Consider the following 16916-nt stretch of genomic DNA (forward strand, 5'->3'; position numbering starts at 1 on the left):
ATAGAAAAACAGGACTATGTATACCTAATTGAAGCAATAGAAAACAATTCAAATAAACAAGCACAAACACAAAGAAACAGGAATAAATATCAACCATCGAGCGTTATGTCATAAATTTGTCTAATATAAAAAGAAGCATTAACCAGGGCGACCATGGTCAGAAAGACGTTCTACTTCTGGGAACAAAGTTTAATTGAACAAAAAGTTCGAGTGGTAAAGAGTTCGAATCGTTAATAGAGCGAGGAAAGAAGCTGAATTTGAACAATTAGTACGTGCAAAGATGGAAGTTAGGGGAAACTAATGCCCATGTCCCAATGTCCTTGATGATAAAAGTGGTATAATGATGTACGGGATCTAAGCGCAGTTGGCCTTGCTCTAAAGGACAAAAATTTAGTCGACCAATTTTTCTTCGTTATACTGCAGTGATGTTATCCCGTTAGCCTCCATCAGTTGCGCAGGTCTATCTAACCTACCGTATTTTTCATAAATAAAACTAACATCCCGTTGTTCTCAGGGACGATAGGTACTTTTTGTCCCTATGAACCTGGCAACGTCGCATAGACCCAGACTTGTACGAAGTTCAACTACTCTACTCGAGTTACTGTAGTTTAACCACTTGTCTGAAAAGTTTAGTAACTTTCAATTACATATTTATTTGGGTAATTAGTAGTTTACTTTAATTACTTTTTTGAGTAACTTCTACTCAAATTACAAATTACTTTTGAATTTTAGTGGTTGCTTTGCCTATCAACAAACATTCCTGCACAAAAGAGATAAGATGTTGGAAGATCAGCTGATATATGCAAAGGGGGAGAAGCATGTGGCGTAGGAAAGGGGGGGGGGAGAGAAAATGGTCTGGAGAGTCAGAAACCACCAAACATCTTCACGAACCCCCCCCCCCCCCCCCCCCCCCCCACCCCATTCCACTGCAACAACACTGCTAAGAGGCGCCGGGAGCGAACAGACACAACGCAAGCGAGGCCGCGTAACTGCGGGATAAGCGCCAAGGACGGGCGTTTCTTTGTGTCCTGAAGGTCAAGGAGACTTGACCCATTTGAAGGAAGGCTGGTCCCTGCTTCTCTCCAACGTAAATGCTCTCGCCCACTACAAGAGGTGCACACACTGCATCCTCACTCAAAGGAGGCAACAAAATGCAGCACCTGTTCTGAAACTCATCTGGTGCTCCCGTAATTTGAGATGCATTCGAAGAATCGCGTGCTAAAGGGCAACGCAAGGACCTTTTCGCATTACCTTTCCTCCCAAAACTCGAAATATGCAGTACTTAAGGTACTATTGTTTAGAAAACTTGTACTTTACTTGAAGTACATTCTCTGAGCATGTATTTCTACCTTCCGAGGAAAGCAAAACTCCCGACTTCAATGTACCTTTTCCGACTTTGAAAACAAAGAAATGGTCATGTGAAAATGCGCTCATTCGAGGCGTCATCTGAAACTTTCTCTGAATGAAGTAAGTGCGGCTATAAGACCGACACAAAGTACCTTATAAGTTGATTGTGTCGAATAGCTCATCAGCGAGAGTAAAACAACCACTATGTGGCGACTTGACTTTATACAACATTTGCTGCCATTTCTGTAAAAGCTGATGCACCTCAGATTACTCCTGGTGCATGCATACCAGTTAAAAAACACTGTATAGGATAGGCAATGAAGGGTCATCATGAAAGATTGTGTTAAAGTACTTGTACTTTACCTTGAAATATATTGTATTTATAGTATATTACTTCAAGTACATAGCACCCGGTGTACTTACTACATTACTTGAAGTACATAACCTCTCATTTACTTTGCACTTTACTGCAAGTACTTTTTAAGTGTACTTTACGCAACACTGTAAACAAGCATGCACTTTCTAAAAATTCAAGCTCAGGCAGTGCTAAACCTCGAAGTAGAAATGACACATTTGCAGTATATCATTGACCAAACAAACAAGAAAGTACAAAACAATTAGGCACGCAGAGGCAGAACCATTTCTGTGAAAAAACAAGCCGACTTCTATTTGGCTAGCACAATTTCACTAACGAATCAAATCCAATGTGCTTTCTTTTTACCATGAAAAAACATAAAAGTAACTTCAAATGTAACTTCAAAAGTAATTCGCTACTTTTTTACGGTAATTAGTAATTTTCTCAATTACGTTTCATTTGAGTAATTTCTACTCTACTCAAAATACTTTTGAGGTGAATACTCAGTAACTTAACTTAATTACTTCTTTTGAGGAACTTGTACATGTCTGCATGATAGGCCTCACGACCGCAGGGAGAGATACCCGCATTCGCCAGCAAACCGGCCCAATGCAGGAAGTAGACGCTAACAAAAATGTGCGGATTGATAATTTTATGAAACACTGTAGAGTTATTCTTTAGCTGTAAACGAAAACATGAACCGCTTATATTTTATTTTAATATCTTTTTACCTGCTTTGTTTCGCTTACAATCCACTTTCCAAAAAACTGACTGGTCTTCGCCGTTGTGGCGCTGCTACCACCAGCTTACAGATGAAACCAAGGTGACAGAAACACACGAGACACGAATTGTGAGACCTCTCTAGGCCGCTGGCAGAAGCGAGCGATGTCCGCACCTCCCCTTCTAGCCCACCGTGCCTTTCTAGCCCACCAGGGCCCGTTTGCTCGAAGCACTAACCGCGGCTAAAGTTAGCCGCAGTACCTAGGAGAGGGATTTTGAGATCACGTGGCTGGCTCGGTAGGGATGCGGGGAAACATGGCGGTGACTCAGTGAGTGAGCGCCGCTCGCCTTGGAACTAATAGAGAGTTTTAGTAGATCGTTTCGATACCTCCGATAACGATACCCGATACTCCGCCACCGCCTCCCTTGAGCATGCCTAATATCGTTATCAGGGCTATCGGAGGTGTCGGAACGATCTACTAAAACTCTCTAGTATGTCGTTGTGGTTGCAATATCGGGCGCGTTAGTCAGCAACGAATGGAGCAGGAGGCTTTCGCTTTGCCTTACCTCACTTAAACCGCAAAGCATGGGCAATGACATCGCCGCATTTTTTAGATAGTATTTCGATTCTGGGCACTCCTAAGCCTAAATGAACGCGATAATAGACCCTTCCCGAAATTCAGTGACATCTGGCGTCTATAATCGCAGTTTAACATTTGCCGTACTAATGGCGGCAATGAAAATGGAGTCTGCCGTATTTTATCGGGCACCGTCACTTTGGCACGTCAACGGAAAACGACAGTGTGCGCTTCACAGTACGTTTCCTTCTCAATCTCTTTCAGTGATGACAGAAACAAAGATGCAACCAGTCAGAACGATGCGTCAACCTATGTACACGGCTTGATAAATTTCTACAAATCAAGGGGCTTTGGAGCACCCTGATGCTACCAACAGATTGGCTGGGCCCGAGCTAGAAATGAGCGCTTACGCAAATCTGGCTTTCAATCCCTGCTTCGCGTCGTGCTAACGTCACGAATGTATAAGCCTCGAATTATCTGCTAAGGAGCATCTTCAACTTCTTCGTTCATCAGTAAACAGAAGGCCGCCATTAGTACGGCACATATGCCATTTTTCCGACGATGATGGTGATCAAAGTGGCCAGAGTGAATTTCGGAAAGGGTCTATTGTCGGCATAGCAACGTCTTTGGAAAGCGGATTGTTGATAGCACACAAAAGCAGACGGCGTCCCAACAGATCTTTTTTCTAAATTATCCGAGGTGCATGCTACGACTGTAGTTGCACGCGTCGCACGTGCTGGCGTCTGCAGTAGTAACCGTTCTAAAGCAAAAAGTATAAAACAAATTTTGCCTTGCACGCGCGTTCGTTAAAGCCTTATTATGTTTTTTTATTTCAAATCTTTTATAAGAGGAAGGCCAGCGCGCGTGAACCGTAGAATTACACTTCCAGCGTTCTCCTCGCGATGCTTGGATAATTTAGAAAAAATTCTGTCGGGACGCTGTCTGCTTTTGTGTGCTATCAACAATCCGCTTTCCAAAGACGTTGCCATGCCGACAATTATCGCGTTCATTTAGGCTTAGGAATTCCCAGAATCGAAACACTATCTAAAAAATGCGGCGATGTCATTGCCCATGCTTTGCGGTTTAAGTGAGGTAAGGCAAAGCGAAAGCCTCCTGCATTATTCGTTGCTGACTAACGCGCCCGATATTGCAACCACAACGACATATTAGTTCCAAAGCGAGCGGCGCTCACTCACTGGGGCACCGCCATGTTTCCCCGCATCCCTACCGAGCCAGTCACGTGATCTCAAAATCCCTCTCCTAGGTACTGCGGCTAACTTTAGCCGCGGTTAGCGCTTCGAGCAAACGGGCCCTGACCTCATGTTGCGTGAAAAGGAAAAACTGAACCAACCGCTCCCCACGTTCGATCTCCACTATAATACGCGTGCACGGGAGCAAAGTTGCACGGGTCAGCCGCCACTCTCACAAATCCGCTTAGACCAACTCAACTCCCTGACGTCACGCCGTAGCGGTGGCGCTGCCTTCAGCACTGCGCATGGGCAGACGTTTCACTCGAATCCGGTTTCTGCGCACGCCGAGTGCCCCCACCTCTTGTGGGCGAACGCGGGCTTGTCTGCAAACAGCGTGTATTCGCGGCGAGTAGTTGGGGTATCGCCGCCTGGTGGAATGTTTTCGAAACCAAGAGTGAGGATACTTTAACTTCCTCTGCTGGTGCAAGCACCTGCAACGCCGAGCTTCCATGCACTATGCAAATGAAAGCATGAGCGCGTAGGTAACACGCGCACTACCCTGAGTGAGGAAAGCAGAAGCGCCCCTCGCGAGCTTCTCAACGCACATACGGCGTGCAAGTTCGTCTGCGTTTTGCGCACATCGCCACCAAATGCGCCCGTGTTCTTTTGCGGCGCGCACTTGGCTGCCACGTCACCATTTGATTGGCATGCCACTCCTTGCGTTCCGACATGCGAAAGAGACATTTCGGGACACTGGCTCGCCGCGTAAATTTGAGCCTACATATCTTCCTTCGTACCAATAGAATCTCGGAGCTCAAGGACGTTCCGGTGCTCTCATCCCGGCTGCTCGCCATCCCTTGACGTCATACGAAGAGAAGCGGCGGCCCCTGTTCCTATCGGGAGCGCATTTCCGGACGTCGCTTCGAGTACGGAAACCAAACATAAACAAAATCAAAACCGGAAGTGACGTGTTTTTTTTTTTTTTTTTTTATAGGTTAAAAAGTGAAAGCCGTTTACAAATCCCTGTAACGCCGAATTGGAGCGCAGCTCTTGAGGAGGAGGAGTGAAGGGTACTAAGAGTAGACCCCTCCCCCTTCTCCTCCTCCTCCCCTCATTCTTTAGTATGCTCCGGGGGGGGGTCACGTGACCTCGGGGGGGGGGGTGTCACGTGACTTCGGGGAGGGGGTCAGGTGACCTCGGGGAGGCGTGACCTGGGGGTCACCTCAAGGTCACGTGACCCCCAAGGTGACCCCCACGTGACCTTGGGGGTCACGTGACCTGGAGGGGTCACGTGATTTCGGGGGGTCACGTGACCTCAGAGGGGTCACATGACAGAGGGGTCACGTGACCTGGGGGGTCACGTGGGGGTCACCTTGGGGTCACGTGACCTTGAGATGACCTTGGAAGGGGTCACGTGACCTTGCGGAGGAGACCACGTGACCTCGGGGGTCACGTGACCTCAGAGGGGTCACGTGACCTTCAAAGGGTCACGTGGGGTCATCTTGGGGTAACGTGACCTTGAGATGACCTTGGAAGGGGTCACGTGACCTCGAGGGGTCACGTGACCTTGGGGGTCACGTGATCCCAAGATGACCCCACGTGACCCCCAAGGTCACGTGACCTTAGGGGTCACGTGACCTTCAGGGGGTCACGCGGGGTCACGTGACCTTGAGATGACCTTGGGAGGGGTCACGTGACCTTGGGGGTCACGTGACCTTGGGATGACCTTGGTTACGCCGACGCCGACGGCGACGCCAACGGCGACGCCGACGGCGACGCCGCTCAAGCCGGGAACGGGCCCCTAAGAGCTGCGCTCTAAAACGGATTTCGAGGGTGCTTTTTAGTCTTAGGTTTATGCTTTCTTTTTATAATGTGCATGACTAAGAGTATTCGCAACTCCAACGCCCTATAGGTGGCGGGGCGGTAGTTCCAAGATGGCGGAAGAGACGGGGATAGATTCTCCAGGATATCCCGTGCGCCTGCTCGCGCTGACGCTGTTCAGCGGGCTAAAAATGCCTTATTTGTCCACAAATGCGAAGCGGTTAGGGAGGGATCATATTACAGGTGACGAAGATGCTAATGCACGTTAGGAAAACGCGCATGTTATTATTTAAAAGTTGCAGAAACCTCAAATTGCGAAGCTTTGTGGTGAGCGAGCGTGTTTTAGGCACCGGCCACGTTACTGTTTGTGGCAGAATATTTTTGAGGATGATGAAGATATGTTTGCGCTTTGCTTGGCCATTAGTGCTCTGAAAGGAGAGCCGCGAACGGTAACCGTCAAGCATCAGAAGAGCAGCGTTCACAGTGTTGGTGTCTTCGCGTCACAGCCTCACAGCTCGCTGCTCACCGTCTCGGTTTTAGTGTACGTAATCAAACTGCTCTATGGTTATTGATAGAAAGTTTGTTACCGCAAGGCTATAGCCTGTGGTAACAAAATGGTACACCGCACGGTATACCGTGCGGTGTACCATTACAACCGCAAGCTCGCGCTGCGCCTTTGAAGCACAATTTTCAGCGCGTGCGAGGAGCGTTGCCGTGCTCATCACTCTAAAAAAAAAAAAAAAATGTTGTAGTTTTTACACCCTTCGTCACATATTCGACACCTCAAAACTTCAGGTCGCCGTGCAGCCCACTGACGTCAAACTGACGGCCCGAACTGTTACGAGAGGCTTGACGACGGCGCAGTATAAGATATTGAACAGCTAAAGTACGCATCAAAGAGTACCGAAAAAAAAAAAAAAAAAAGAAACACCGAGGTTCTGCAGTAAGGCAAAAAAAAAACGATTACTTTTTTTTTTTTTTTTTTGCGGTCATTTACACTTACTTAAGCTATTTTAATAAGTTGCACAACTCGGCTTTCAAGCCGCTCGTGAAAGTTGGTAGCGCCGGTTGAACGTCAGTGCGCTGTACGTCCAACTGAAGTTTAGGGGTGTCGTACGCTATGCGAATACTGCCTATTAACATAATCGGCGTGTTTAAGGGTTTTATTTATTGCTCTATCAAAAATAAATATTTTAATTTACCGTACATTTTTTGTACCGTGTTATTGGCAACATTGCGGTCCTTTTGGCCAAAACTGAGCGTTCTAAGCTCTCGTCACGAACGGCTGGCTAACACCGACGCACTTAAAATGCTTCGAGCATTTCTTTATTTGCTTTGTAGTTACCTGAAAGCAAGTACGAGTATTCTGCCTTTCTAAAGTGCTTGGAATAAATAGTCATGTTCCTTGTAACGGCCTTAAAACACGAACCCATTCCCGATTTGTGTTGCTCGACATACCGTTGCGCGACGAGTTTTCTCCTACTTATGGCAAACAATAGACTTTTCGTAGACCGTACTATAGAGTTCTTCATTAGCGGGAGCGTCTTCCGTCACGTTGAGCACAGATTGAGCTGGCGGCCATGCACAAGACCAGAACTCCGCAGCGTATGCGATACACGAAAAGTCCCTAAGGGAATTAGACATCCCGGTCCTTCGTGCAACGCTGTTTCAAGGCGGAGCACAAGAATTCCTTTTTTAACGCGTTCACTTTTGTTCGCTAAAACGGCTTCGCGCATCAAGGCCGACAGTCCCTGCCACCGTTTCCGCGCCGCCGCCGCCGCTGCCGTCCCCGGTCCTCTGGTTCTCCGTTCGTCCGCGGGAGGGCGAGCGGCGCGCTGGAGTTGCGAATAAGCTACGGTCTATAAATTTTTTATTCCCTTTTGCGTTTTTTTATTAGCGTCTTTTGCAATGCTCCACCGGCTCCGTCAGTCTGGTCTAAACGCTGGTCATTTCGGAGCTTCCTAGTTTTTTTCTTGTTTCTTTGGCGATGCACAATACCTGGCCCTCTTGGCGTACAAGTGGTATAAGTAACGGTGTAGCAGAGGCAAGTCCCACACAGGAGTCAATTGTGATTTGTGTCATCGTTACATAATTTATTATATCTGTGTTGTGTGGTTGGGCGGCCGTTCTTGCAGGCATACCGACTTGTAAGTGCTTTATTCTACACTTCTTTTCCTCCTAACATGAACTAACTGCAAAGCCTACACGCGCTAACGGGTAGCTTTGGTACTCCCGGTGCACGTGCGCTCGTGCAGCCAAGGTAGTACGATTCAGCACGAGAAACTCGCGCTTGCAGCCTCACAGGCTAGTCCATGTTAGGATGAGACTAAAGGTTAGTAATTGTATATCACTCAAGTTTCTTCGTTACATAAACATTTCTTGCAAGTGAAAAAGATGTCTCGTTTTAGCACTTATGGGCTGTCGGTCAGTTGTAGAACATGACTATGTTGTTTTAAGAGATGACGAGCTGCGCTAAAGGGAAAGTCAAGTTGTTTTGCGGAAGGTGCCTTTAGGCACGTTTGAACTGCACATTGAGAGGTTTCTACGCAGTGAACAGTATTCCACGCGAAAAGAACGTGTGTTTACACGAAGCATTGAAATGTATCAAGTGCGCCCAGTACTGTGTTCGGTACTCGTGTGCAAGTGCATGGCTCTAAGGTATGTCTCTTGGTTGGTCAAACTTCCGAGTAAAAAAAAAAAAAAAATCCCGAAATTAAAAAGAATTGCGTTCATGCATCGCTAAAGAGCTTTTAATGCTATGTGCATGCACCCCATTAATTTCGCTGAGATACCACAAAAATTTCTGGTGAGTTCTAAAAAAAAAGGTAGGTGAGGGAACTCTTAATAATCGCATGCAGGGTGTCGAACCGGAACCGAACCGAATCGAAAACCGGAACAGAACCGTTATTCTTAGCCGAACCGGAACTGAACCGAACCGAAATCTTCGCCGCCATCTTGGAACTGAACCGGAACCGAACCGAAAAAAAATATAACGGTAACCGGTTCAAAACGGTTCAAGGTAATATTTTTTTTCTTAGTATCACAAAATGAACATATGGGAATAAAAAATTGGCGGCTGTATTTCTATCTATGGATCAAATCGTCCTATATTCAGAATTGAAAAGTATGGTAAGTTGTGGGTTTTTATGGCACTATGATTAACCATTTGTCACGCTGTCACGTGACGCCATGGTGTCAATTTGTCATGTGACCTTGTGACGTCACGTGGCTCAGTGCGTCAACTCGATTTTATTTGAGGAAGTCATTAGATGTATTAACATTGTTGACAGCATGACGTAACATGACATTACGATTTCGCAATGAGAGTCACGTGACACCATGACGTAAGCGATTTTCATAACCCCTAGTCGAGTGCTCGGGTTTATGACAATCAGCACCACCAAACATTTGGGTAACGGCTCATGTCAATTACATATGATAATAGCCCAACTCTAACAAGATCCGAAGCTCAGCCCAAGCGTTTGCTTTCCAAACCATAGCCGCCTAGAGCATGACTCTGATGAACACTGGTGATATCATATCACGTGGCCGCTTGTTTAAATTTTGAGTTGAGGAGATATCGACAGCTGTCTCTTTCCTTTATTTTGTCTGCTTCTGCTATTAGGGGAAAACTAATGGATGTTTCCGCAAGCTATCAACGTTAGGGGTTATTTCTTAACACTATTTATTGAAAGTACAAGAAAAAATGTTGCAAGACCCATTTTACAGTATTGAGGCACCCAAATATTTTTTTCGTTGGTGCTGAACTGCATCCGAAAGATGTCCCTGAGAATAGAAGTACTAAAATTACTAAATGCGACTTATCAATATGACGTTATATAGAACTACACGTGTGTACGGAAGGAATACTAAAAAAAAATGATATTTTAGTGACCTGAGAGAGACAAGCCGAACGTTGGCAGTTGCTGTAAGACTCACACGAGCGTCGATCTCAAGTTATTGCCCAAGTTTCGACTCCCTCTGTACTTTGCTTAAAGGAGCTATAAAAAATTTCTATACGTCACTAAATACTACTCAGGATCACCACCCTAACGTTAATAACTGCTTGAACTTGGCTTTGCTATTTCTTCTAAGCAATGGCAGTCGCCGAAAAATTCTAGAAATATGCGCATCGTTCATCCCCTCAACTCGGAGCCAGAAGCGGCCATGTGGCCTGGTGCCTATCTTATGCCGCCAACGTTAATCATACCCCCGCCCTGAAGTTTTAAAGGAAAAAAAACGCGTGCTCAACTCCAGGCATTGTTAGAGTCCGACTATTCTCATCACGCAGTGGTTGGACACGAGCCACTATAGTGGCTCGTGTCCAGTGTCTGCCAAGACATTGATTGTTACGAGCCGAAGTACTGTGCTGACGCAGTCCTCCTGTCCAATCCATCAGCCGCGGGTGGTTTTGATCCTACAATTTCGACATCAATCTTTGAAAAGGCAAGACTGAAAGAAATATTCTCATTTAATCCTCGCAATTTCACCGCGACAAAGAAGCTTCTGAATTAGCGGCGGCCTGTGCGAGTGTACTTGGGTCGGAGGACCAGTACGCCTCGGAAGTCATGAACATTCCAACCTGATGTCGTTTTATGACCAATCTAAACTTCACGGGGTGCAAAATAAAATCAATGAAGGGTTGCGGTTAACAAGCGTCAAATAAAATTGCCGAATTAACAGACACCAACGGAGGAGGCAATTCCTTAGAATTACTTTCAGCCTTTTCACTCTGGTGAAGAAGGAAGACCAGCGAAGTTTTACTATGGTGTAAATGAAGTAATGGCCGGCCGCAAGTAGGCAAGCCAAAGTGGAAAGGCTGAAGAGGTTGCCGCCATCTATGCGCGACGGCGGCAACCAGACAACCGGCAAGCCGGTTGTCTGGTTGCCGTCGTCATTTATAGGGGGCGGTAGCTTACCAAAAAGCACGTTTTTGTCGTGTCAGACACTCGCGCCGTTCCTAGTGAAAAGCGTCTGACTCGCAACTAAAGAGTCGTAGGTTCGAATCCCGCCTAATATTCTTAATTTTTTTTTTTTTGTTTAAGGCAAAATATTTGCTTTCAAAAGTGAAATCATTTGAGACATACGGCGACCTTTAATTCGCATTACATGTAATGTTTTAATCACACTCATTCCACGCGTGATGTCACGTTTCCCGTGAGCATTGTGGGTTGCTTAAAATTCTTGCACGAGGGCATGTAGCTCTGACGTCTTGAACCTATCGACCAATCAGGATTTTCCAGTCACGCCACCGACATCGGCTTTTCTGCGACATGAGCTCCTTAACGCTATCGAGTTAAAATCATCAGTTAGCAAAGGTGATGCTCATTTGCAAATTAAATTGACCGGCATCTTGTCAAGAAGAAACCTCAACAGTCAGACTATGCCAGCGTATTCTGCATAAGAAAATGTTCACTTGGGCAAGCGCTATTTTGGGTCAGATTCGAGAGAGAGAGAGGTGGCTTGAGAGAAGCAGGGGAGGTTGTTCTAGCGGGAATGCTGAACTGGTTCCCCATGAAAAGAAGTAGAGAAAAAGGATCTGAGTGCGAAGGTGCGTATAGATTAGAGTGAACAACTGCGATTACTTCTTGTTGCATGATTAGTGGCATGCATGCGGTGCTGAGTGTAAGCAATGTTTGGTTAGAACAACAAGCATTCGGGTTGCAGCTCGGTGTTTCTATAAAAAATAGAGTGAAAGGAATTATCCTCAAACTTTTGTTACATTCTGAAAATTTCATTGCTTTTAGATTAGTTGGGTCTTCATCATGTATATATATATTGTGAAGTGTATTTCGTAAACGTTATTTCATAATTAGCATGATCACGAGGTGCTCATTTTATAATTTTATGTGATGTAATTAATTCCTTAGTTCAAGGAAACAATCACGATTTCATTTTTAACACTGCGACACGAAGTTGTACCAATCACGGGTATTTTAGGCGACCTGCATCACTTTGCGATAACATTTTATACCGTGTAAATAGATCAGCTTGAACTTTAGAATTTGACTTAAACACGAAGAAAGCACAATAAAATACATACAGTATAGTTCTAAATTTGAAGCTGATCTATTTACAGGTATATACCTACCAGCTCAACTCTTTACTCTTGTACTTAAACATTTTGATTCAGGTAAAATATATGTTACTGGTAAAGAAAGGGATGGGGAGTCGTATGGACACGACGTCATGTATGTTAATGTAGATTTTTTCTACTCTTGCGTCGAAATTAAATAACTGAATTTAATATTTTTGGTACCTAAAAACAAAAGTAAATAGCACGGACGATCGAAGAAACTATATAGTTAATCGTTTCACGGCGTAAATAGTGTGTATTGCCAAAACAACGCGAAAAATATATTATCAATTTAGCGGTTCAAACCGGTTCGAACCGGTTCAAACCGGTTTGAACCGTTATTTTTTGCTCCCCGGAACTGAACCGGAACCGAACCGAAAGCCGTGAACCCGAACCGGAACCGAACCGATAAAAATTTCGGTTCGACACTCTGATCGCATGTTCGGTGCACTTTAGGGGGTGGCTTCATATGTAGAGCATAACACAGCTTACACAAACACGCAGTTGCCAGATTTTACTTTTATTTCACACCTAAATAGTTCTCGTCCAAGGCACTACGTACTGGAATGAGCTCGTGTGGGCCGGTCGGGCCTCTATTTAAACAGCAAAATCTGTTCTACAGCGCTAACTTGTACGAGTTAAGTGAAACAAAGCATGAATGTCGTGTTTGTGCCAACACGTCGCACAGGATGCTGTACCGTTTTGCGATGTGCTGAGGAAACCACGAAGTGTACAATACAATGAGTACATAATAGTGCCATAGAAATCAGAAACGTGTCATTCATTCATTCAAACAGACACAAAGCAAGAAAAGGTCTTGGATGGTTCTAAGGTTATATTCACGGAAACCACGTCCCATAGAGTACACTATATTACAATTTGGAACATAATAAATTGGAATGTCTAAATATTTTAGATCTCGGAATCCTTTCCCCTATCTTTAATCTTTACTCGTGGTTGGTGCAACACAGTCTGTTTTCCGTAGCATGGCTGCCTTTCCCTTAACACGTCCCCGTGCACGCTAATGCTCTTGGTGAAGAGTGGTGCGTCGTATCAGCTCGGAGACATTGGATACACTGCAGTTGCCCGATTGTGTTTTGCGCTGAGCGGAGCACCTCTTGGTGGGTGAGCCACGCAGACCCAGACCGCCAACAGATGGTGTATCTTCTTGAAGCATGGAGCTGCACTCTCCAAGCAGTTCTAGCACTTCATTCGGGTTATCTTGGCTGGCGCAGTAGTAGAATAAGCTTTTTCCCCTTTCGAATCCGGCTGGGACTTCTGCTTTTGGCGCTCCTATTATCTATTTTTCCCGACGTTCCAAGTCTGGGAGTGCGGTGTCTGTGGCCTTGCACACTCACTCACATTCGCCGCAACATGTTCACAGCTTTCCGATGGGGTGGCGACTGCAACATCTGAGACAGTTAAGCTATAGCTGTTCCTATAAGAGGCAAACAGCTTGTCAAAGCACCAACCTTGGATGTGCTAAAATATGGCACAGAAGTGCTTGCAGGGCAGTCTCGTCTTCTGAAAATCTGGTCAACTGCAGCTCGGCGTGGTGAACTGTACGAGGTAAAAAGCATTTGCCGATGCAGCACTTGGAACGTGAAATATCCCATTAAGCTCATCTGCCATGATGTGGTTCGCATCAGTGTCCTCAGCAGCACGTAGCCTTGCCCATGGGCATACCAACCGGGGGCGGGGGGGGGGGGGGGGGGGGGGTAAGGTATGTATTTTGCCCCCTGAAACAGCTGCCACTGGGCAGGGCAAATACTGGCCGGCGGCGCCCGAGAGATACCAAGGGCCAGAGTGTTGAACCGGAACCGAACCGTTATTTTTAGCCAAACCGGAACTGAACCGAACCGAAATCTTCGCCGCCATCTTAGAACTGAACCGGAAAAAAATATAACGGTAACCGGTTTAAAACGGTTCACGGTAATTTTTTTTATTACAAAATGAGTGTTCGAGAAGTAAAAATTGCCAGCTGTATTTCTATGTGGTGATCAAATTGTCCGGAAGTGCTCTTTTTAGCCTCGACCGCAAGGAGCAAAAGCGAACAATAATCTCGAACCCAGACGCTCACGGGGAGGGGGGGCTGCGTCGGCCTGCGCTGCCGCTTCCCGTTGAGGGCTTCTTCGCTGGTGTGCCGACTGCCGTTTCGTCGGCATCGGTCCTCTTTATCGCGGTATGCGAGTATAGTGCCCGTAATCGTGAGAGCCGTGTGTCCATACGCCACTTTGCTGCTGTTGGTTTCCATCTAGCCGAGCCAGAAAACATCTCGCGACGAGTTGACCGCGCCGCGAGTGACGAAGAAGAAGCAAACATGGTGACGGTTTGTGCGATTGCTTTGGTGGCTCCGGTGTTGAGTGTCTTCAACGTCCTCGTGAGAAGGTTCCCCTGCCCTTCGAAGTTATTGCAAGCACCACGAAAGATGTGGAATCATCGTCTCAACTACAAATAAGCAGGCCTTCACGAGCAACAACGGCGCCGAGCAGGCGCTCGGCACAGTTGTGTCAGGCTCACGCAGCCAGCGGCACAGTTGTGTTGGTTGTGTCGTCAGAAGTTCAGCAACGTCGAGGTATTTTCATTTATCATTTGGAATGGCTTCAAGAGTATGAAATTAATCTATTTCGCGGATTGTTAACGCCGAGGCGAGTGCCCTCCGTTGCAGTGAAGTCGTCGCGCAAAGTGCAGAGAAAACCGGGTGGCGATGGCGGCGGTGCTCTTTGATCTTGCGCCGCCGGGTTCATGAAGTCCGCAGTAAACGTACGTACGTGCGTCTGCTGGATCGGTGTTTTGGACTTCCTCAAAACTTTCTCACGCGCATTTTCCTTGTGAAGCTTAGTAGCTCATTACACCTCATCGTCGACTGCGCTCATTTGACTACGACGGACGAGCCTGCGTGATGTGAATTTCACTGCCTAAGATCCTTGGTGTGCTGCAACGAGGGCTAATAAAATATCACCGCGAACTTCTGAACAAACGAGTCGAAGTTTCGTCTGCTATCATAACTGATCGCCTGTCACAATATTAATCAGTAGCGTTCCTAGACTCCGCCCCCACAGGCTCGTGCTTCGTTGCCCGATAGTAAGTGTCTCCTGGTACCTCGTAGAATTCCAGCTCCCACTTCAAGGAAGTACCATTCTTTAGAACTGGCAATTAATAGTTTCGAACCCAGACGCTCGCAGTGTGTGTTTGTGTGTGTGTGTGTGTGGGGGGGGGGGGGGGGACGCGTGCTAACATACTCGAGCCCTCGTTTACGCCGCTTCGCAGCGGCAGACAAGGCACCACATTACAAAAGAAAGCTAATCCGAGCTGTATATGTAACTAGACCCATTCGCTAGTCATTCGATGAAACGTCGTGGTCTCGTTTTGATTCGCTAAAACGGCGTTCGATCAAGTGAACGCCTCCCACTTATTTCGGCTCGGCAGAGCCACGCTGCCGCAGAAAGGCAAGCAGATCGCGAAAATCGGTCTCAAACGTGCCACGAATGTAATGTCGTATACAAGAAGCCAACAATCAAGCATTTGAAAGCTACAAGAAAGCGGTAGCGAAATATTTACTACGCAATGAACCCGGACTGAAACGCGGATGTCAAGGGTCAGCAGACGCCGAGAACATTGAAGACAAGAAATGTTTTCTCTTGTTTTCTTGATCGAGATGGGTTCTCGAATGTTCCCGACATCTTATCTGTTGAAGAACGGGTCGCGGAGGCTTCTGGTGAAGACATCGTTCACGATGTGCCGGTGCATTCGGACAGCCTGCCGCATCCAGCTCCCCAAAGCAACGCCGCCAACGCAGCCCCCCCTCCTGCCTGCCAGTTCTCTCCGCGTGGTGGCGCGAGCGTAGATAAACATGGCGGCGCCCTGGAATTGGCGCGGACACTGGTCTATACTGAACCAAAGTGGCGAAGCGGGCGAGTTGGTTCATGACATCAAATTTAAAAGCGCTAACAAAGACGAGGACAAAAAAGGAAGGCGAACAGGACGATCGCTTGTTCGCCTTCCTTTTTTGTATACTCGATTGCAATCTATAAAAAATGACGGGTTTTCGTGGCAGTTTTGTATTGGCACTACGATTAATCATGTGTCACGTGGTAAGGTGACCTCATAGTGTCAAGATATGCTATCAAATAATGTTACGCCTCGTGGCCTTGTGACGTAGTCGCGTGACTCACCGCGTCAAGTTGACTTAAATTGAGTACGCCACTATAGTCCGTTGCAACTGAACAAGGTAGGGCTAGGGAAAGGAAGGCCGGGGAGGAGGAAGCAGGCGGAACGCGGGAGAGAGGAGGACGTTTCTCCTCTCTTCTCCAGCGTTCCATCTGCTTCTTGTTGACAGCGTGACGTCACATGCCATCACGACTTCTCACCGGGAGTCACGTGACATTTTGGCGTACTCGATTGTCATGAGCACGAGTCGAGTGCTCGGGTTCCTGTCAATCAGTATCGTTAACCATTCGTGTTGGCTCGTGTTCAAAGATGAGAATAGCCAAAATCTAATACTGGCGGTATACAATTAGCGTCAGATCACATCGCTGCTTGTTCTAATAGCGAGTTGAGGAAAGAAAAGCTATTTCTTTCCTTTATTTTTTCTGCATCTGCCATTAAGCAGAGAGAAAAACTAATGGGTGTTTTTGCAAACTATCAACGTCAGGAATTAGCTCTAAGTGGTATTTACTGAAAGTACAAAACTTGTTGCATGAACCATTTTCCATGTGCACATCATTGAGGCAGCCAAACACGTTTTCGTTGTTGCTGAACTGTCTCATGAAAGTTGTCTCCGAGAATAGAAGGATTGAAAGGACTAAATCTGACTCATTAATATGAGG

This window comes from Ixodes scapularis, unplaced genomic scaffold (assembly GCF_016920785.2).
Source record: "Ixodes scapularis isolate PalLabHiFi unplaced genomic scaffold, ASM1692078v2 PGA_scaffold11__112_contigs__length_91849675, whole genome shotgun sequence".
NCBI lineage: Eukaryota > Metazoa > Arthropoda > Arachnida > Ixodida > Ixodidae > Ixodes > Ixodes scapularis.